The sequence below is a fragment of the Urocitellus parryii genome, chromosome 1, assembly GCF_045843805.1.
Source record: "Urocitellus parryii isolate mUroPar1 chromosome 1, mUroPar1.hap1, whole genome shotgun sequence".
Taxonomy (NCBI): Eukaryota; Metazoa; Chordata; class Mammalia; order Rodentia; family Sciuridae; genus Urocitellus; species Urocitellus parryii.
This window is the reverse complement of record NC_135531.1, coordinates 280473528-280494261: the sequence shown is the minus strand read 5'-3', so window position 1 is coordinate 280494261 and position 20734 is coordinate 280473528.

Below are 20734 nucleotides of genomic sequence, written 5' to 3'. Positions count from 1 at the left end.
TCAATGCCTTCCTGCCTCTGCTGAGAGGACTCTGTTTTCTTCCTAGACCTGGCACATAGTGAGTCATTGTAAAAGAGTTTTACACATTATCTCCGTTTCTCGTCCTTTTTGGTCAGAACAAAACGCTTTCTCATCCCTTCATTTCGAGTTTGGCACTTTTTCGTCTTGTGATAATTTTAGAGCTATACGATTTGTCCTTATTTTCTCTAAGGGCATGGCTTCTGATAACACGGAGAGACAGCGTTTCATTTTTTCTATCCCAGAAGCAACATTTTTAAAAGACAAAATTCTCCCAAAGATCTTTGCCAAACCAGGGATGGGAAGACCAGGATACCATCTGCTGATGCTTATCAGCCTCTTCCTCCCCATAAGTGAAAGGAATCTCAGTGTAAAGTCTCACTTCATAATCTTGTCTTGTGAACTGATTTTCACATGCTTCATAAAGAGTTATGTAGTTACCTTTAATCCTACATTTCAATGGTTACCACTAATCCTTTCTTTTTTAATTAAAATTTTAAATTGATGAATACAAATCCCTATATGTTTAAGGTGTGGAACATGGTGTTATGCAATGTGTGTACTTTGAGGAATACTAAACACTAATTAGCATATCTATTGCCTCCCATGGTTATTATTTTTTATGGAAAGAACACTTGAAACCGACTCTCCCAGCAATCTTTAAATGTGCATACATCATTACTAAGGAGAGTGGCCCACTGTACAATGGGGCCTCCTCACCTCTCCTCCTGCTCAACTGAAATTCTGTATCTTTGGACCAATATCTCCCCTGCTCCCCTCCCATTCCCTGCCTAGCCACCGGTATCCACTCTTCCACCCTTCACTTTGGCGAATTCGACCTTTTTAGATTCGTGACATCTTCCCTTCATCGGAGTCCTTTAGCTTCAGTCATTTCAAGTTTGACTTACCAGGTCTTTTCACAAGGGCTCATTGCAAGGTTCATAATGACTTTCTGCTGAATTTATATGTGAAGAACAACTTCATTGGGTTCAAAATTCACGGTTCATATTTTCACCTAAAATGCTGTGGAATTTGCCTCTGTGTCGGAGCTGTGTTGGGAAGTCCAGGCACTGGAGAACGATTTATCTTCCTTTAGGCGGTGTTTGTGCACTTATTACAAGCATAACTCCTCCAAATTGAGGAAGTAATCACAACTAATTACAAGTCCTCTAGAGGACGTGAAAGAATAATCACTGAAGGCTCCGTCAAGGACATGGCAGACCAGCTTGAAGACGTGCACAAAACAAAACACACCAGACAGAACAGAAAATGGGGTGTCCTGGTTTGGATGGAATGTCCCCCAGGGCTCATGGTGGAAGCTTGGTCCCCACGGCAGCAGTGCTCAGAGGTGGAGCCTTGGGAAGAGGTTGGATCATGAGGGCTCTAACCCACTGGTGGACTCACAACTGAGTGGACTACCGGGGGTCAGTGGAGATGGCAGGAGGGGCTGCAGCCGGAGGATGCAGGTGCTGGGGGCATGCCCTGGAAAGGGACATCTTGTCCCCAGCCCCTCTGTCTTTCTCTCTTTTGTCTGACTCCTCTAGCCGAGCAGCCACGCCCGTCCACCATGATCATCTGCCTCAACACAGGCCCAGAAACCACGCAGTCAACTGACCATGAACTAAAACCATGAACCAAAATGAATCCTTCCTCTTTAACTTGTTCTTATCAGGTATTCAGTCACAGAAATGGAAAGCTGACTAATCAAAGGTGTGAGTGTGAATAAATGAAAAGAACAAATGCAAAAATATTCAAAGTATTCAAATACATTTTTAAAAACTTACCTGAAATAAAAATACTCTGGAGTCTGCAGAGCAGATGGCAGCCCCCTGTTTCAGGAGCAGTTGATGGTAAGAGATTAATAGGAGAGCCTGCTGGAGTCACTGGGCTTCGAGAATCGAGAAAATACGGGCAATAATCGTAATCGTCTTATTATAGACTATACAGTGTGTGTGTGTGTGTGTGTGTGTGTGTGTGTGTGTGTGTGATGCATTTCACATGATGACAAAGAGCCACATGGGAATCACATGAGTGTCCAGGCCTAAGTGCTATTATCCAGAGGAAGTGCTCATGGGCTTCCTCCTTCCCCCGGACATGCCCATGGTGGGGAGCCTACAGGACTGTGAAGGAAAATGAGAAGTGTCACCCAGTTCTCTTCACGAACTCATATCACCCTCCAAAATCAAGGCCACATACAGAGATTCCTGAACTGAAGGGATTCGGGAGCTCCTGCCTCCAGGACCTCTCCTGGAAACCCTGGCTGCCCAACCGTGGGTCCACACAGGTGGCTCAGGCAAAGGGTGTCACCTTTCGGCAAACAGAGCTTGTGCCAAAAAGGGGTCAGGACGAAGTCGTTCTGGGGATTATTGTGACCCAACAGATCACAGCTGCTATAAAACTTACAGACAGTGGTGCTAAAACCTGGGGTGTCACTAAAGCCTGGGGTCAGAGCTGGGGTGGAGGCCAGCAGACGCTCCTTTCACCACCTTTTACAGTAGCCACTGGACAGGAGCCACGAGGATGGAAACGAGGTGTAGTGATCGTACTTATTAATTGCTTATCATCATCATTTTTCTCTTAATTTCCAGAGGTCTTTCAGAAATCAATTTGTTTTCTCAGAGTAAAGAAGCAATAAAGAACTTACCTGAAATTCAGCAGTTCCTTAGAACCCAATCGAATGCATTTTTGATAGAAAGCATGTGTAGTGTGATGTGGTTTTTATCAAGCTATTTCTATCCATCCATTAGTGTATTGATCTGTCATGACACTTCTGGGATTCTGCTCAACGAACCTTTTTGCCTTTTCTTTTTAGTGGTGTGGATCACCTGTATAAAAACGGACATCTTTGTTTCCAAAACACCACCTTGCTTTTCCCCAGACTCCTTTGCTCTCCTTGCTGTGAGCTACCCCGGCAGCAGAGATTTAATTATTGTCGTGGTTTTCTCATCTCCCTTCCCCAACCCGGCCCTCCGGCTGTTCCCCTGCACAGTGGCACAGCACACTCTGCTCTGTGACTTTCTCTCCCCTGCTGCGGCTTGTCACCTCAGCGCTGCCCTCTGCCTCAGCAGGCTCACCCCGTGGACATGGAAAGCACTAGCCAGAGGCATGGCAGTCCCCTCCGGCTCCTGCCTGCACCCAGCGGTTCTGGGCCCTGGTGCTCCAGTGCAGAGTGCGCGGTGTTTCTGGAATTTTTATACCCGGGAAGGATGATAGCCTTCAACACTCTTCTCTTCCGCAATCCTCCCGACCCTCTCAGACTCTGATGTTCCCATGTGATTTAGTGCCATTTGGTGGGAGTCCAGGCATCCTGTTGGTGTCCTACTTAATAATTCATGGGCTGCATCGCCTCATCGGGAGTGATTTATCTCCTTCCACCATCGAGTCGACTCTTCCGAGGATAAGATATGTTATCTCATTTACCCACAGAAAGTGTCCCTCAGTAGCACTTACATCTCTCAACAGAATAAAATATTCTCCTCGTCCAGGTCCTGCTGTGTCTTAGGAAATTTATTCCTTCTCTTCGAGTGTCATGGTCATTCAAACGGCTTTGCTCCTTCTGCTCTATTTTGCAAATGTTTATTTTTCAATTATAGGAAAACTGCTGATTTTGCATATTAATTTGAAGGCCCTGGGATGCCCTGAATTCCACCAATTCCAACAAACTTTTTTTTAGCTGATTATTTGGTATTTCCAGACAGATAATTATACTCTCGTCAAGTTATCTCTTACCTAATTATGTTGGCTGGTGTTCCCAAAACAATATGTTAAAAAATACAGTGAACACAGGCATGGCCAGACGTTAATTTGAATGGCTTTATTGTGTCAGCATGACAATGATTTTTGCTTTGAGATTTTAAAGAGCTACAGTGGATTCCTGAATTCTTATGTAATACCAGTTCTCAGTAGACGTGTGTGTGTGTGCGTGTGAAATTAAGGTATGTTGGATTTCAGCAGATGGGTTCTTGGGTGTTTATTGGATTTGTTTGTTTATTGGGTTGGTTTATTGGATTATTTTCTCCCTTTGACTTATTGAGTGCTGAATTAGTTACCGATTCCATGCTGGATAGCTGGGTTCAAGGGATAGTTCCTCACTGTGGTGGAGCGAGGCCTGAGCCTGGGCGGGACCAGGGTGGAAACAATTCTGAAGCTAATGCTTAGGTCTCAGGGCAGTTCCCTGAAGGTCGGGGTGGGGAAGGGGGCATTTTAAATGACACGTGGCTCTCCTCTGCAAGCTAGTGCCCATTACTGGGACTAAAGGGGTATGTGTGGGTGCTGAGGTGCATACAGGTGGAGCCAGGGGTCAGCTGTCTGTATCTTGGTGGTAGCACCAACATTGGCTTGCTTGACTTTCCTGCCACAGCCACCAAGTGCAGACACCTCAGAGGCTGCTCTACTTGGAGTGGCCTAGCATAGACATCCTGCCTGCCCTTCCCCTATTTACGCCCCGATCACTGGGCTGGGGTCTGGTCCCAGGACTCCCTGGGGTGCTCTCCCTCCCCTGTGCGTTGGATGCTGTGAGGAGGCCATAGCCCGAGTGGACTCCCTTCACCCATCCTCTCTGCTCAGGTTCTGTGGCTGAGTACCCTCATGCTTCATAGGGCCATGTTGTTGTTCTCCAAGTTTATACCTCGTGGGTCATTCCACAGCCATCTTTAAGAGAGGGCAGCAAGTAAGTCATCCCTGGTCATGCTGGGTTTTTTTAAATGACTCAATCCCTGACTCTCTCTCTCCTCTCTCTCTCTCTCTCTCTCTCTCTCTCTCTCTCTCTCTCTCTCACCTGTGCACTGTACATATGTACAAAACCTCTTTGGCCAAAGTTTGAAACTTAGGTGAGTCAACACAGAGGGCCCAAGGCCATCACCATGAGGCTCAGATGATCTGCTAGATTCCAATCATCCTGTTGAGAAAGAAGACTGGTTCTGGGGGAACTGTCCACGAGGCTACTTCAAAGCCCAGAAGCCTGCGCTGGGAGCTCTGCATCCAGACCCTCCCCAGGCCACTACCCTCTGGCTGCACCCCTATCCTGCTCAGAGGTAGGGTCCTCGATTCCCCTCCATTTAATCATTTCAGGGTCAGACCCTGTCCCTTCCAAGCTAACAGTCAGAACCCTGATAAATGCATCATCACTAATAAGGGCCAGCCCAGCTCTTTGGCCCCAGTCCCTGTCTCTCTGCACGCTGTGGAAGCAGACAACAGCACTCAAGTGAACTCAAATCCTGCCTTATATTTTTTCTGTATTTTTATTGTCATTAAAAAAATGCTTCCGCACATGAGTGTAGCTCATTTATGAGTGTACAGTTCAAAAGAACTTGCTTCAGTTTTCAGGAAGCCTCTGGAGCCTGGAAGAGGTCAGGAGCAGGGCCCTCCCCTGCCTGGTGGGCAGCGGGTGGGGGCAGTCGGGCCACAGCCCTTCTGACCTGCCCAGCCCCAGAAGAAAAGCAAGCGGGGGCTGCCCCTGGACCTCCTAAAATCCTGGCTGTTGGAGCATTTTTCCTCCAGACTGACCTTCCCTACACCGAGATGGAAATGAGCCGCGGTAGCCCTTGGCCCTGAACCCGGCTGGCGGCCTGCTCCTGTGGCCTGGCTTCAGGAAACAGGAGGAGGTGAGGAAATCAGCTCTAAGGAAACACCGAGAGCCAGAGAGAATGACTGCAGTCGTGAGGCACCGGGGGGAACCAGACTCGGGGTCTGATAAGTAGGTTCATTAGCTCGCTGACCTGCTGACCTACCCAGGAAGCCCAAGGCAAGGCCTTTCCGTGCAGGGATGGCCGCTACCCAGGCCAGAAGCTCAGAAGGAACCAGAAGACGCCTTCTACAAGCCGAGGGAAGCGCAGGTGTGAGTGTGGGCCCTGCTTGTCTCTGTCCTGGGGGATGTTTGCTGGGAAGAGATTTACCTGGAAATGTGAATCAGGTCATTCTCCATCCACAGTCGTGTTGGAGATAAAGGCCTGATGCGTCAGAGACCTGCAGAAAGCAATCTGGAGGAAAACGGGTTCCTTGCGCCCTTTCACGGGAAGATCAGCTCATGGGTAGGGAATGTGATTTTGAATCTGGACGCTGGTGACGTCTGCTGCTTTATTCCAGGCAGCTGCCAAGCATCAGCAGACGGCAGGGACCGCCAGGCATACCAGGACATGACCTGCCATGTCCCCACTGTGAGCCAACGCTGGCTTAGGCTTGAGCCGGGCTGCAGGTCTTGAACCTACCAGCCACAGAGTCCCAGCCCCTCTGCCCTCCCCATGAGTGGCACCGGCCCCCAGGGGATGTGGGGCCCCTGGCTCAAGCATGGATTCCAGCAGCCACGGGCTCAGGCACACTGAGGTCACCACGCGGGGGGGGGGGGGGGGGCTGGAGGCCAGCAAGGAGGCCACTGCTGAGTAGCCCTGAGGTCCTGCAAAGGGCTTTCGTGTTGTTGGCTCCCACATCTCGGGGCAAATCCAAGGACCTCGCAGTGACTCCATAGCCTGCCCCTTGTCCTAAGGCCTTCTCACCATGAGGCCGACGGCGGCCCCTCCCAACTCCACACCTGCAGGGACTCACCAGTGTCAGGCCTGGGCAGAATCCTCTTCTCCCACGTGACCCAGGGGCAGTATCCCCACAGCCCGCAGATTCCTTCTGCATCACCCTCCCAGTGAGGCCGCCGGACAGTGACGTCGGGCTGATTCCCCACTCTGCTGGCTCCGCTTCCTTCTGTGGCACAGCTCACCCTGTGGCTTATGGACTTGCACTTCATTGATTATGTTTACTGTTCGTTTCCCCCCGGAACTCGAGCCCCACGAGGGAGGAGCGCCATCTCTCACCTCTGCCTCTGAAGGGCAAACACGCCACAGGTGTGTTCTCATCGGACCTGGCTCCTCCAGTGGGTGCTGCCCTCCCATCCTTCCCAGGACCACGACACCAGGGCAGAGGTTGGCATAGGAGGCCAGACCTGTGAATAAAGGCTGGGCGGACTCAGCGACTCCACCACCTCTGACAAACTCCAGGCCCGGACAGAAAGACGGCCTCAGCTCTGGGATGCTCGTGTGTGTGTGTGTGTGTGTGTGTGTGTGTGTGTGTACCACAGGCGCTCTCCGTGACTTACGGGGACGGCACCAGCCTGGAGGGGAGCCCCAGAGCCGTGGCCCCACTGCCCTAAGTCCAAACATTCTGGCTCCTTGCGGGCCCGCAGCCAGCGGCTGCCACTCTGAAGCAGTTACCAGCACTTACACGTGTGGGAAGGGCTCCTTCAAGGCCCCTTTCAGAAAAACAGGGCGGAGGGGCTGCCATAGGACCCGGGATCCTGGGGAGGCTTGTTCCCGCCCTTCCTGTGTTTAATCAAGAGCCCTCTGAGGGGGCACGTCATCTCTCTACTCGTCTTTCTCTCTTTCTTCACATGCAGAATGTATTTATTTACTTTTGTCTTTGTTAACAGGGAAGTTACATAAAGTCGTAGGAATTTCAAGACCGAGAAAAAAGACCTATTCAGTGGAAGCTAACGAGTTCATTGCTGATGGTGCAGTCTGATTTATCTAGAAGAAAGGACCGAAGGGGAAATGGCAGCCCTGCGGTCGATGATAACCTCGGGTTAGCATAATATAAACTGTGCACGTTCTTTTATCCATCGCAACTGAATGAACCTTTGTGCGCCTGACGCTGGAAAGCCAGCCCAGGGCTGGGTGGTGCAGAGGCCTCCAGGAGCTGTGTGCCGTCCAGATGTCTGTGTGGCCTGCCCGATCCTCTGCCCAAGGACCTCACAATCCGCAGCTCTTTTAAATGGCTTTCTTGTCACGGGGTCTCGCACTGTGATGATTAGCAAGCTAAAAATGCTGCTTCATAAGATATAAAATGTAGGAGCGACGACTCTCCTACACACGGGTGTCAAAACATTTTATTTCACTTCATTCCTATTTCAAGCCAGAATTTGGTTGAAAGTTTTAAAAAAACATACATCAAACAGCCAGAATCCAGAGGCCTACCCAATGAGTTTGCTTATTTTTCTTGGTAAATTAACAGGTTGGTTGGGTAATGTGCAGACATATGTTTAGTATTATGTATCGAAATCCCTGAAAGAATTAATATTCTTGGATTCCCACAGCTTCACCTCTAGAAACTAGAAACTAGAACTAACAAACTAAACATATACATAACATATATTCACACACACACAACCTGAGATTTGTGTGCAACGATGTTTAATGCAGTTTTCTTTACAACAATGAAAAGGCTCCAACAAACAAAATCTTAAATAGCCAAAAAAATTACAGCACAACCAAAATGTGGAGCATTTTGAGTCCATAAAAATCATATTCTCACACTATCACAATATTTCTAGAAATTGTCTGAATTATATGCTTACAGATGGCTTTATTTTCATTTTAAGCTTATTCTATTTTCTCATCATTTTTTTTTTTTACAGAGTCTCATATTACTTTACTTTCTGGGGAAATCCTGAATGACATCTTGGGATAAAGCGAGCACACTCAGTGACAGACCATGGATTCCCTGATTCGGGCTGAACCTGGTACTTAGGAACCTACAGACAAGCAGCTACCAGTGTCCTGCGCACCTGGGGCAGCTGCTGCCCCTCCCTGCCCTGGTGTCCTGCAGAGGCCAGGAGTCACTGGAAGCTGAGTTTCCCGGCCTGTAGGAGATGCCTCTGTTCTCCTGACTATTCCTGGGTCTCAGAGACCCAGGGTTTCTCCTCTCTTCCTGTCATGTCCTGAAATTCCCTCCGTTTCTTCCTCCTACTTTGTCACAAGACCAAATATAAATGTGCAGGGCCAAGGATTTGTCCTCGGGCTTGGCCACGAAATGAGACCAATGGCATCTCGATTTCTGGCCCACAGTTTACTTTCAGCAAGTTAAAATCACGCCTATAGAAACCTCGGTGGCTCCGGCAAACGTAAACCATGTCTCCGAAAACAACTGTTTGATTAATGCAGCCAGTTCCCGCACGCAGCTTAAAATTCTGTGGGAAAAAACCAAAAAGCCAGTCAAAAAGCCTGCCTGGGGCTGGGGCTGTAGCTCAGGGGTCGAGCGCTTGCCTCGCAGGCATGAGGCCCTGGGTTCGGTTCCCGGCACCACATAAAAATATACAAATAAAAATAAAGATATTGTGTTCATCCACAACTAAAAAAATATTAAAAAAAAATGCCTGCCCGACTGAAAGGCCCAGCCAGGTGGCGTCTGGGCGTGTGGCACAGGTGTCCCTGCAGGTGCCTGCGCTCTGTGACCCCCTCCGCGGGAGGCCCCGTCCTGCTGGATGGACACCATTTCCTCAGGTGCTTCTCCTCACTGGTTTGGAAAACGCTCGCGGCCTAGTAAAGTCTGAGCCTCGCAACCCAGGCATCTTCCAGGTGGCAGAGGGAGAGGACCGGGCAGGCGCTGCCAGCCAGTGCCCCGGGAGTGTGGCTGCCTGCCTCCCAGGGAGCCTTCGCCCACAGGCCTTCACCTGCCCTCCACCCAGGAAAGGGCAGAAGGAGGGAAATGCTACTCCTGCCCACAGACCATCCCAGCTACCTGCAGAGGAGAGGCCAAGGCCCAGGTCGCCAAATCCATCACCATCAGTCTCCAAACTACTGGGTGCACGTCGTCTGCCCCTCACCATGTCACCCGAGCAAGACCTGCCAGGTGCCTTCTGTGAGCTTTGTCCACACGAGACACCATAGACAGAACCAGGTCGGGAAGCAGAAGGGGCACACACAGGACCATGAGGGGAAAGAACCGGGAGGTCCCTCACCATCAGCCACCCTAGACATGGCCAGGCACAGTCACTGCAAAGACGTGGGTGCTGGCCCTGCCACAGAGAATCCATTTACTCCTTTCATTTCACTCACTGACTTGGAAAATGTCCATTGGCCAAGAAACAGAAGGCCCAGGTGAGTTTGAAGCCTCTGAGGGACACCACAGAGGGGCAGGAGAGGTCCCTCCCCTGCCTGGTGGGCAGCGGGTGGGGAGAGATCAAAGCAGAGGGCATTCGACAAGTGGACAAAGGGCAGGCGACGCCAGGCAGATGGAGTGGCGTCAGGCAAGGCGGGAACTGGGGAGGCACGTGCTCTTGGTGAGCAGCAAACAGTTTACTGAAGCCCGGGGGAGGGCCCCTGGAGGAGGAGCAGAGGTGGACAGATGCCTGGGGTGCGGGGCTGTGCTCACAGATCCTTCAGTCTTGCTTTCTCCGTGTGCCCGGGCTGGGCTCTGCCCTCACTCAGCGGAGAGAATGTACCAGCTCAGCTCTCTCCCACCTGTGTCCCACCTCCTGCGCAAGGACAGGAGTAGCTTCTCTTGGTCCTAACCTGGTGGGACAGTTGGACTGGATGTCACAGCAGCAAGGACCAGCAGCCCTGCACGTGACAGTGGTCGCCAGGATCCCTACTGACCAGACCCTTCACTTTGTGGGCACAAAATCCCATGAGGTAACTTTTCCTTTGGGGCAAATTCATCCTGACACTGACTCTCTAGTCCTGTGACAGGGACTGCAGTTCTCTCGAGAGGTGGTGACTGAAAGATGTCTTCATGTTGAACTGTTAGAACTGTGGGACCCGTAGAGAGTGGCCTTGTCCGGAGTATCCAGCGGTGGAAAGGTGCAGCCCCACAGTGCAGCCTGAACCAGCGGCCGGCACTGGGTTCCTCTAGGGCCTCCTTCCTGAGGTGCAGGCACCACCTGCCATCTTCTCACCTGAGCTCACCTTCGGGACTGGGTGCAGAGGAGTCCAGCACACAGGGGCCACCACAGAGGGGACCTGGGAGACCAGAGGCTGCAGCTATAGGCCATCCTCCACAATTCCAGTGGGTCAGGCTGAGACCCTGTGCTCAGCCCCGTGCTCCCGCCGCCACCTCTCCCAGGGCCCACGGAGACAACAGGCTAGGGAACTCTGACCATGGTCTTTCCTAGCGGGCCTCCTTCCCAGGGCCCTTGGAGCCTCCGTGGCACATTCTGGCAGTGATCCCCACACCAAGGCCCCCAGCTCCAGGGTCTCAGACTCGCCAACCCCAGTGGAATCTGGGTCCCTTCCCTGGAGGGTGAGTGCTCTCCTAACAATAAAAATCATGTAAAACTTTCCAAAAAATAAAGGTTACAACAAAAAGACACATGTGGTCTCCTTCTTCCTTCCTTCCTTCTGTGCGGAGGGTCAGACCCGGAGCCTTGCTCATGCTAGACAAGTGCTGCACAGATAAGGTTGATTCACCCAAAGTTTCTCCAGCCTTTGACAGGACAGGATATGTTATGAGAAAAAGAGATAGCTACCTAAAAGTACTCGTCCGTGGGCCAGGAGGTGTCACCGGAAAAAGATGACTTCTCTTTCGCAGAGTCCGTACTGTGGAAATCTGGAGTGAGTTATTAGATAAAGAGAGGACAAAGAAGTAGGACAGCTAGCCCCAAATGTTTATGGTAAGTCTGAAAACAATAAAAGTCATCTCTTAATGTCCTTTAGAAAAATAGATGGGGTCCTATTAAAATATCACTCAAATTCTGATCCAGAAGCCTACCTAGCATATAAACCATGTAAGAGAGTAGCTGAGTTTTTAAAATGAGGCTTAAAATTGTGTGAATGATTATTAGGATTTTATATTAGAAATCAAATACAGTTCTGGCTATGGGAGAGTTAAAAGAAAGGTGAGATTTGTTCTACATCGAACAGGTAGGAAACTGGACACAATATATGAAACAACAATTTCCAGACATTGAAAAACAGGAAGTAAAAATACCAGGTAGGATGAAGTCTAAAAATCCAACACTAAGAAAGGACAACATCTGATCCTAATTAAAAATTACTAGACACATTAATAAAAGGAAAGTTACTATAGATACAGAGAAATCTGAGTCAATAAAAACAGAACTAGATATGATTAAGATGATAAAATTACAATAAGGACCCTTAAAATGGCTATAATACATGTGCTTCATAGACTAAAAGAAAAACATGAATATAAAGAGAAGATACAAATAAGACACAAAAAAGGATGCAAATAAGAACCAAACAAATATTTCAGAGAAAATTATCCATAAAATATAAAGTTTCATTTAATTGGGTTAAAAGAATACTAGAAACTGCTAAAGACCAGAGTGCACGGACACACAACAGAAACTATCCAAAATCATAAAGCAAAAAATACTGACCAGATTCTGAGTGACCTGTTGGACAATATCCATCCACTAACGTGTGTGTAAGTGGGGTTAGAAGAGGAAAAAGCAGTAGTATTTGAGGAAATGCCAGCAGTATTTAAAATTTAATTAAAACTGTATCCCCAGATCTCAGTAGCCTAATAAGCCCTGATCTGCGTCAACTCAAATAAAGCCACCTGGCACATCACGATAACATTGATTAAAAAAAAGTAGCAACAAAGAGAAAATCTTAAAAGTAGCCAGAAGAAAAGGCCCATTGAAAATGGTGTGAGGCAGAAGACAACTGTATCCCATCTCTAAAGGCGGGAGGAGGTAAAACCCTATCAAGTTCCAGTTTTATAGATTGTATGTTAAAGCTTTCTCAGACTACTAAGGAGAGAATTTATCACTAGCTTACCTTCACCACAAGAAATGTTAAAGAAAATTCTCCAAGCAAAAGGAAAATCACTCCAGGTGGAACTTACCCAAGGGATGAAGATCACCAGAAACTGTGAATATGTGCAGAGATTTATTTCTCACTTTTTATTATGGCTTATTACTTTATTATTTATTATTTTATTATGGTTTATTTCTCACTTTTCCAATTTATTTCACCAACAACTGAACATTTTATAGCAAAATAATTTTTGTTGGTGTGGTCCATATTATGTAAAGACAAAATGTATGACAATAATAGTAAAAAATAAGGAGAGTTACATCTAAGTTTTTGTATTTTATTTGAATGATGTAATAGCCTCTAAATGCAGAAATATTTAAAATGCATTTTAAACCCTAAGGAATCAAAACAAAACAAAGTGGAATAAATAGTGATACAACATTGGATGCAAAATGAAATCATATATTATTTTTAAAAGGTGGATAAAAAGGAACCATGTATCAGATTAACAAACAGAAAACAAACATAAATGTGAAATTTTTGAACCCAAATATATCAAGCATGTTGGATGTAAATCATCTAAGGCTGCCTAATCACTAGCCACATGTGACTATTCAAATTTAAATTTGATTAATTTCAGTTTTTTTTAAAATTAATCCTCAGGCAAATTTGAGCCCAGGGCTCAGCAGTCCAGTGGGCTGGTGGCCGCCATCTTGGCAGGGCAGTGAGGAGAGTCCCTGGGCACAGAAAGCTCTACCAGAGCTTTGTACAGGGTGTCCATGTACACAGAGTGTGGGTCCAGACATCGACCAATAAACAGACGGTCAGACTGAGTGGGAAAACAAGACCCAGGCAGATCAATGCTTTCTAGGAAGGAAAAAGAAGGAAAGAAAAGTAATAAAGTAAAAAATAAAAGCAGCTTTAAACATAAAGACACAGGTTAGTGAGTGGAGACTTCAAACAAGAACTGGTACCAGGGACAAAAGGGCTAGATTCATGATGATAAAGGACTAACTTCATGACAGGCCAACTGTTCATGGACTAATGAGAGAACTTAAAACATCCCAATCAGAGACTGTCAGAACTAAGAGAATAAATAGACATCTCTAAATTATATTTGAAGATTTTAAAATCCTTCTCTCTTAGCAAACAGTAGAACAAATAGAAAATCAGGAGACCTTGGACTTGAAGTTGACCTAATTGAGCTTCATAGAACCTGCATTCCCAAACCGCAGAAGTCCTGCAGGTCAGGTGCCTGAGACCATCTCCACATAGACAGTGTACGTGGCTGTAAATGTCTCCATAAAGTTTAAAACATCTAAATCATAGTGCTTGTTTTGTTTATTGGTTTCACCACAATGGAATTAAATTAGAAATCGATACAGAAATATATCTGGAAATGTGCCCAAATATTTGGAAATGAAATGAAACTCTTCTAAAGAACGTGGAGGTCCAACAACAAGACTATCTCTCGGATGACTGATAACATTTGTTTAGGAGAAGACATAAACTCTCAATGTCAGAAGTAAAAGAAAGGACTTCACGACAAACCCTTCAGACATTAAGTAGGGGAAATGGAAGGATGTTTTGTCAATACAATAACCTAGATGAAAAGGACCCATCCCACAGCAGGTGTGGTTGACAGAATGTATGCAGGAAGAAACAGGAAGTCTCAACGGTCCTCGTCACATAAGGAATCAGATCCGTCATTCAAATGCTTTCCAGATGATCCCACAGATAAGTTACATGAAATACACTAGAGAGAACTCACAGTGATCCTCTCTTTGAGCAGTTTTAAAGGAGGCAGGCGTTAATGTTGACTGTAGCTACTCATTGGAGCACCAGGGCTTGGTCCTCCTCACGAAGGGAGACTTCACACCTGCCAAGCAGCTTCTCCGTGTCTCACTGCCTCTTCTGTCCCCTCTGTCCCTGCAAAATGTCTCCATAAAGTTTAAAATATCTAGACCATAGTGCGATCTCTGGTGACCACCGTTCTATTCTGCCTCGTTGAGACGGTGGGGATGCCGATTGCCCTGAGATGATCCTCCCATGACCCGGCTATGAACGGAAACATCACACTCTATCCCCAAAGTGTGGACGATCATGCTTTAATTAAAAATAAAATGAACCAGTGATAACACCAACCCCACTCGAACTCATTCAGGAAGCACAGTGGGGAGGGAACACTTCCAAGCTCACTGTATGAGGCCAGCCTTAACTTCATGCCCAAACTCAATGAAAGTATCAGTAAAAGAAAATTGTAGGTCAATCCGAGTCATGTACAAGGATGCCAAATCCTTAAAACCTACGAGGAAGTAACATCCTTAAAGCACAATGAGATGAAGCACCTTGACAAGTTGGTTTGTTCCAGGAATAGAAGAAAATCAAAGAAATTTGCTATTATTAACAGAAATTTAAAAGAACAACATTGCAATTTCAGTAACTACAAGGAAAAACTAAAATTGGTGTCAACACTTACATGCCTTCATATTTTAAATCACTGGGAACACTGGGAATAAAATGTCCTCATCTTGCTAAAGAAAACCTACCATGATACTGCAGCTAACTTACACTTGGTGGTGAGGTTCCAGATGTGTGTTCTGCAATGAAGAACAACACAGGAACATCCCTCTCACCATCTTATACTGAAGGTCTCAGATGGTGTGACAAGAGAAGGTAAAAACAATTCAGATTAGAAAGGAAGAAGTAAACTGCAACCAGGTATGTGGCAAATCCTAAAGGATTTTGTCAGTCAGATGTCCATCACTATAACAAATAACTGAGATAAACCAACTTATAAAGCCAAAGGGTCATTTTGGATCACAGTGTTAGAGGTTTAGTCCATGATCTACACACACACACACACACACACACACACACACACACACACATCAGAACTAATGTATAAGTTTAGCCAGTGGCTTAATACAATGTAAAAAAATCATTTGTATTTCTGCATACTACCAACAAACAACTAGAAATTAAATAATAACAATCACAGTGGCATCAAAAATACAAAGCACTTTAAATTTGGCAAAGTGTGTGGAAGAGCTATACAGGAAAAATTACCCACTATTGCTGACAGAAATTAAAGACAAGCACGTGGAAGGTCCTAGAACGATTTGATTGTTAGACTCCATGGAGTGAAGATGCCTACTCTCTCTTACTACTCTGTGGCTCTAAAACAATCCACATTAAATGACCAGGGGACATTTTTGGTACAAATTTATGGCTTATGTTAAAATCTGTGCAGAGTTACCCAAAATATTTTAGAAAAGAGGGAAGTTAGAACTTACCATGACTAACTTTGAGACTCACTAGAGGAAAATAGACCATCAGGTGGCCGAGGTTTAGGGGACCGCCACCACCTTCCTCTGTTCCCCCCAACGAGCTACTCGCGCTCCAGTTCTGCTGGAGGTCAGCCTCTGCAGAGCCCGGCACAGTGAGTGTCCCCTGGAGTGTTCCTAGAGGAAAGGGACAGAAAAACACTATGTCCCTGGTGCCTCCTTTCTGTTCCCAAAACGTAGCCCAGTTGAGGGAGGAGTGAGCGCAGCCGGGGTGGAAGGTCCAGGTCCAGGTCATCTGAAGGACCCCGGCTCCCCGGGGCACGCTGGGAACCAGGGCCAGGTGCGGGTATCTGCAGAAAGCTACTTTCCTGCATGGACTCCAGGGCGGCGGCTCCTTGGGAGGCTGGTCAGACCAGCCACCAGGCAAGCCAACAGGGTGTCGCTGCTCCTGCAGGGAGCAGGCAGGACTGAGGGCCTGAAGAAAGGACACGCGTCACTCATCCAGCAGCTGCCGCTGGACCAAGCTCTGTGTGGGAGAGGAGGCGCTGCTCCATGAGGGAGGGAGGTGCCATCTCTCTGGCCTGTCCCCAAGAGCTCTTCCTGGAGTACCCACTGGTCCGCCTTTTCTCTATAAACCATGTGTCTCACGCTGTTTCAAGGCACTTTCTTTAGCCTGTCTGCAACCTGTTCCACTGTCCGGGCACAACTGGACCGTGGACATGACAATCCCTAATCCACATTACTCTCCATGTTGCTACCATGCCCACAGCCTTTCACACTGATTATTATTTGACTTACTTAATGTAAAATCATTGGTCAAACACATCATTCCGTGGCAAGATGACTCAGCTGGAGAACAGGAAGAATGCAACAACTCCATGAATCGTTTTATGAAAGTTAAAAAACATAGAAGCTAAAACAGGCGAATGAAGATGGAGCAAGATGAATGTAGAGGACAGACGCACCTTGCTCATGTGAGAAACTAAAGAGAACAGTGAGCAAGCGAGCAGTGCACTCAGACAAGGCTAGAGTGCTTCAGAGGGCTAGTTTTGGCAATTCAGAAACCTTAAATATCAAAGGATCTATTTTTCCTACCTAAAAAACAAAGTGAACACTTGGCAATTAACGGGTATTTTAAATCTCTGAGCGAATCCCCATGTCCCTGCAAATGTCAATCAACTCACCTGCCAGGCCCAAGCAGGCAAGTTCATAGCTTGTGTCTGGAGGTTTTTCTGCTCCTACCTGAATAGTCTGTTTATTCAAGTGGTCGTGGTGGCTCTTAACCCATCCAAAGTGTTAGTTTAACAAAGAACACCAAGCAATTAACCTGCTGGGGGGAAAGGGAAAAGATTAAAATAAGCAAAATTTATCACTCTGTCAGACTCTGCAAACAGCATTTGATGACCTAGGAGGCCTACAGCCGGAGCAGCTGCACCCACCCAGAAAACACGTCGACAGCTTCGCTTGGTGTGAATTTCCACCCAGACAGACGGGCGAGCTGCGTGTTGGATCTGCATGAAGGAAAAGATGGGCATCACTCATTTCTTTTCCACGAAATTAAGGGAACGTCTGATTCTGCTGTCAGCAGAGCCCAGCTCAGAACTCGCTGTCCTCAGTGCTGGAGGCTGAAGGGAGGCCCTTGGCCTTTGAGGTCCTCAGACCAGGGGGCAAGGTGGCAGAGAGCCGCGTGGGCTGCACAGTGGCCAGGAGAACTGGACTTCCGTGGACAGAAGGAAGAGGCAGGGGAGGGCAGCCTGTCCAGGGCAGCCTCGGATAGCTCAGACCAAGCGCTGGCTCAGGGGACCTCGCTCATCTGGCAGCCCCCTCAGGAAAGCCAGCCAGCAGCCCTGCTCTTCAGCCAGTGACGCTGCAGGCCCATCCAGACACCCTGTCCCCTCCCCTGGCTGTCCCCTTCCTCACAGGTGACTGGCAGGTACCTAGATCTGCTTTCCTCCCGGGTGGCATGAGGCCTCCTTGTTGGCGTGCAGAGGGCCTTGCCTGCTTCCACCTGCTGTCCCCACCCACTCCTCTGAGCCCTCTACAGTGGCAGGCGGGCCTTGGCAGGTTCTCACTCGAGGCCCTGGACCTGCCCAGCCCAGGGCTTGGCCAGCTCTCTTCTCTAAAACCCTATTGGAAGGTTCTTCTGACCCCTGAGCTTTCGGGGGCAGATAGGAGAGATGTGGCACTCCTCACTCCAATAGCCCCTAGGGCTTCGTCAGAGGCAGGTCTCTGTACTGCTCAGCTGGGCCTGGAGCTGGGCAGCTGCGTGGGCAATCTCCACAACCGGAAACAAAGTCTTGCTCTGCTCCCGTGGATCGTGCCCACCCTTGGCCTTGCTCATGGGTCTCTGCCAGGTGGACCCTGGGGTTCTCCCCTGGCCTTTCTCTGCCTTCCCCTCCCCTGAGTTCCCCAGGGCCTATCCTGCCCCTTGATTCCCCTGGGCTCTGGGCCATCTCAGAAGGTGGTGGCATGTTCCTAGGCCTGAGGTCTTCCCGCTTCGTCACAGGGCAGCCACCGTGAGACGAACAGCACTGTCTCCTGTCGATCACTGTCTCCTGTTGATGAGGCACCCTCTTCATCAGTATCCTGTGCTAATCCCTTCCCTGGCTGACCAACACAGCATGGGCATGGGGGTGGCCCACCCTGCCTCCTTTCCCCATTGAAGGGTGCTACACGTGGACTCCTGCAGGAGGTGGCCTCTGCAGCCAGCAGGCGAGGTGTGACAGTGACATCTCACGGTTCACCCTCGCGATCTTCACCTCAGGGACACCAGGCCCCAGTCTCCTGCTTGGCCCCCAAGAGTCTCGACGTTTGCATTTTCAGCCACAGCAGGTAGAGCCAGGGCACACGAGCAGGAGGTGGAACCCGGCGGACATCTGCTGGGACCAAGGGGCCCGGTGAGGGGTTGGCGGGACAGGACTGGGGACGAGGCGAGTTACAGAGGGAGGCCTGTTTGTTTGAAGAGGCAGGGCAGGTCACCTTCTGTTAGCTGTAAAGACACTCCTCTTCCTGGCATTCAGTGAGTTCTCAGAAAATGGGGGTGGAATTGAACTTGGCTAATTTAAGGGTCTCTTGCCGGTGGCTGTCACCAGTCTCCACTCTGAGCTGTTTATGTAACCAGAGCTTTCAATTGCAGTGGGCCACATGTGACCCCCGCTGCTGAGCCCAGACCAAGGGTTAGGCCCTTTGGGGAGCTGTAAGGAGTGATGCACGGGCTCTTGTTTCCATCTGACATATTTCAGAAGATGGTAAAGTTGGTGTGAAAAATACTGAGGACTGTGACCTGAGGTTAAGGCAGAGGAGGACAAAAAGCCTGAACACTTTCATTATCCGCAGCAAATGGCTCCTGATGAAGAGCAGGCACTGCACTCCAAGACCTTCAGTCAGGTCCGCTGGGGATGGCCAAAGCTTCTGGAGCTTTCCAGGGCATTGGAAATGGCTACAGCCGCCCTTACAGGACTGCTCTGGGCCAGTCAGGGCAGGGGCAGCCCCTACAGCATTTGAAAAATGGGCTCAAGCTATTTGGAAACTTTGTTATACACATATCTAAAAGGATGGCAGAAGGGAAACTCTGGCTCTGCAGGTCAGCCTGCAGGGAGAACCAACAGCCAAGAATGGAAACGAGAGTTCTGCCCACACACTGCAGAAACCGGTCCCATCTTTCACTTGAGGAGGAAGGCGGAAACCAGCCTGTCGCCAAGGCTCTTTACTTTTGTACTGATTTTAATATCACATTACCAATCTCAAACTCTGAGCCTTTTATCTTTGCTCTGAACCAGTCTAAAAATGTTGTTCTCTTCCAATATCTCATCCCAACCAAGATTTCCTCCAAGGCTGTTCTTCCAATGACGTGGTGAAAGATTGGGAAGAATGAGTGAGATTGAAAGCAAAAGAAAGGAAACAGGAGGAAGGAAGGAGGGAGGGAAGGAAGGAGGGGGGGAAGGAGGGAGGGGGAAGGAGGGAGGGAGGGAAGGAGGGAGGGAGGGAAGGAGGGAGGGAGGGAAGGAGGGAGGGAGGGAAGGAGGGGGGAGGGAAGGAGGGAGGGGGAAGGAGGGGGGGAAGGAGGGAGGGGGAAGGAGGGAAGGGGAAGGAGGGAGGGAAGGAGGGAGGGGGAAGGAGGGAGGGGGAAGGAGGGAGGGAGGGAAGGAGGGAGGGAGGGAAGGAGGGAGGGGGAAGGAGGGAGGGAGGGAAGGAGGGGGGAGGGAAGGAGGGAGGGGGAAGGAGGGGGGGAAGGAGGGAGGGGGAAGGAGGGAAGGGGAAGGAGGGAGGGAAGGAGGGAGGGGGAAGGAGGGAGGGGGAAGGAGGGGGGAGGACTTGGTGGTCATGTGGATTAATGAATCGCTTCAGAGAGCTCAGAGTCATTTCATCTCTCTAAAGGAATTACAGGCCCCTCGAAAAACGCAGTTCACATGAGCTGCGTGGGCACCTGTTTCCTGGACGTGCCGGGCTCTGGATCCATTTCACCCTGGTCCACCAGCAGGGGCCAGAGGCTCCTGGACACCCCGTGCTGGCCAGCCACCCAATCTGAGGGAGGTGGTCCTTCCCATGGGTCTTGACTGACCTCAGGGTACACGGTGGCGTCAATGTTTTCTTTTTCATGCCCAGATCCTTCACAGCTGTGTCCACACACCATCTGCAATGACTTCACCCCTGCGCATGGCTGTCAGCATGACTTCATGAGCAGTGAGCAGACTTCATGAGCAGTGAGCAAGACCTCGGACTTCGATGTTGACTCAGGGAGAGATCGCCCGCCCTTCCGTGACCCTTGTTGATCCTGCCCTATTTGCCTCTGTCTCTTATTAGCATAAACCAAACAACACAGTGGCCTCTCCCACTGATCTGGATGCACAAAGCCACAGGGAATCACAGGCTCGTGGAGTCGCAGGGACAGGACCTGTGTTTCCTCTGCAGACGTTGTAGCTAGCTAGTTCTTGCTCAAAATAGTAATAG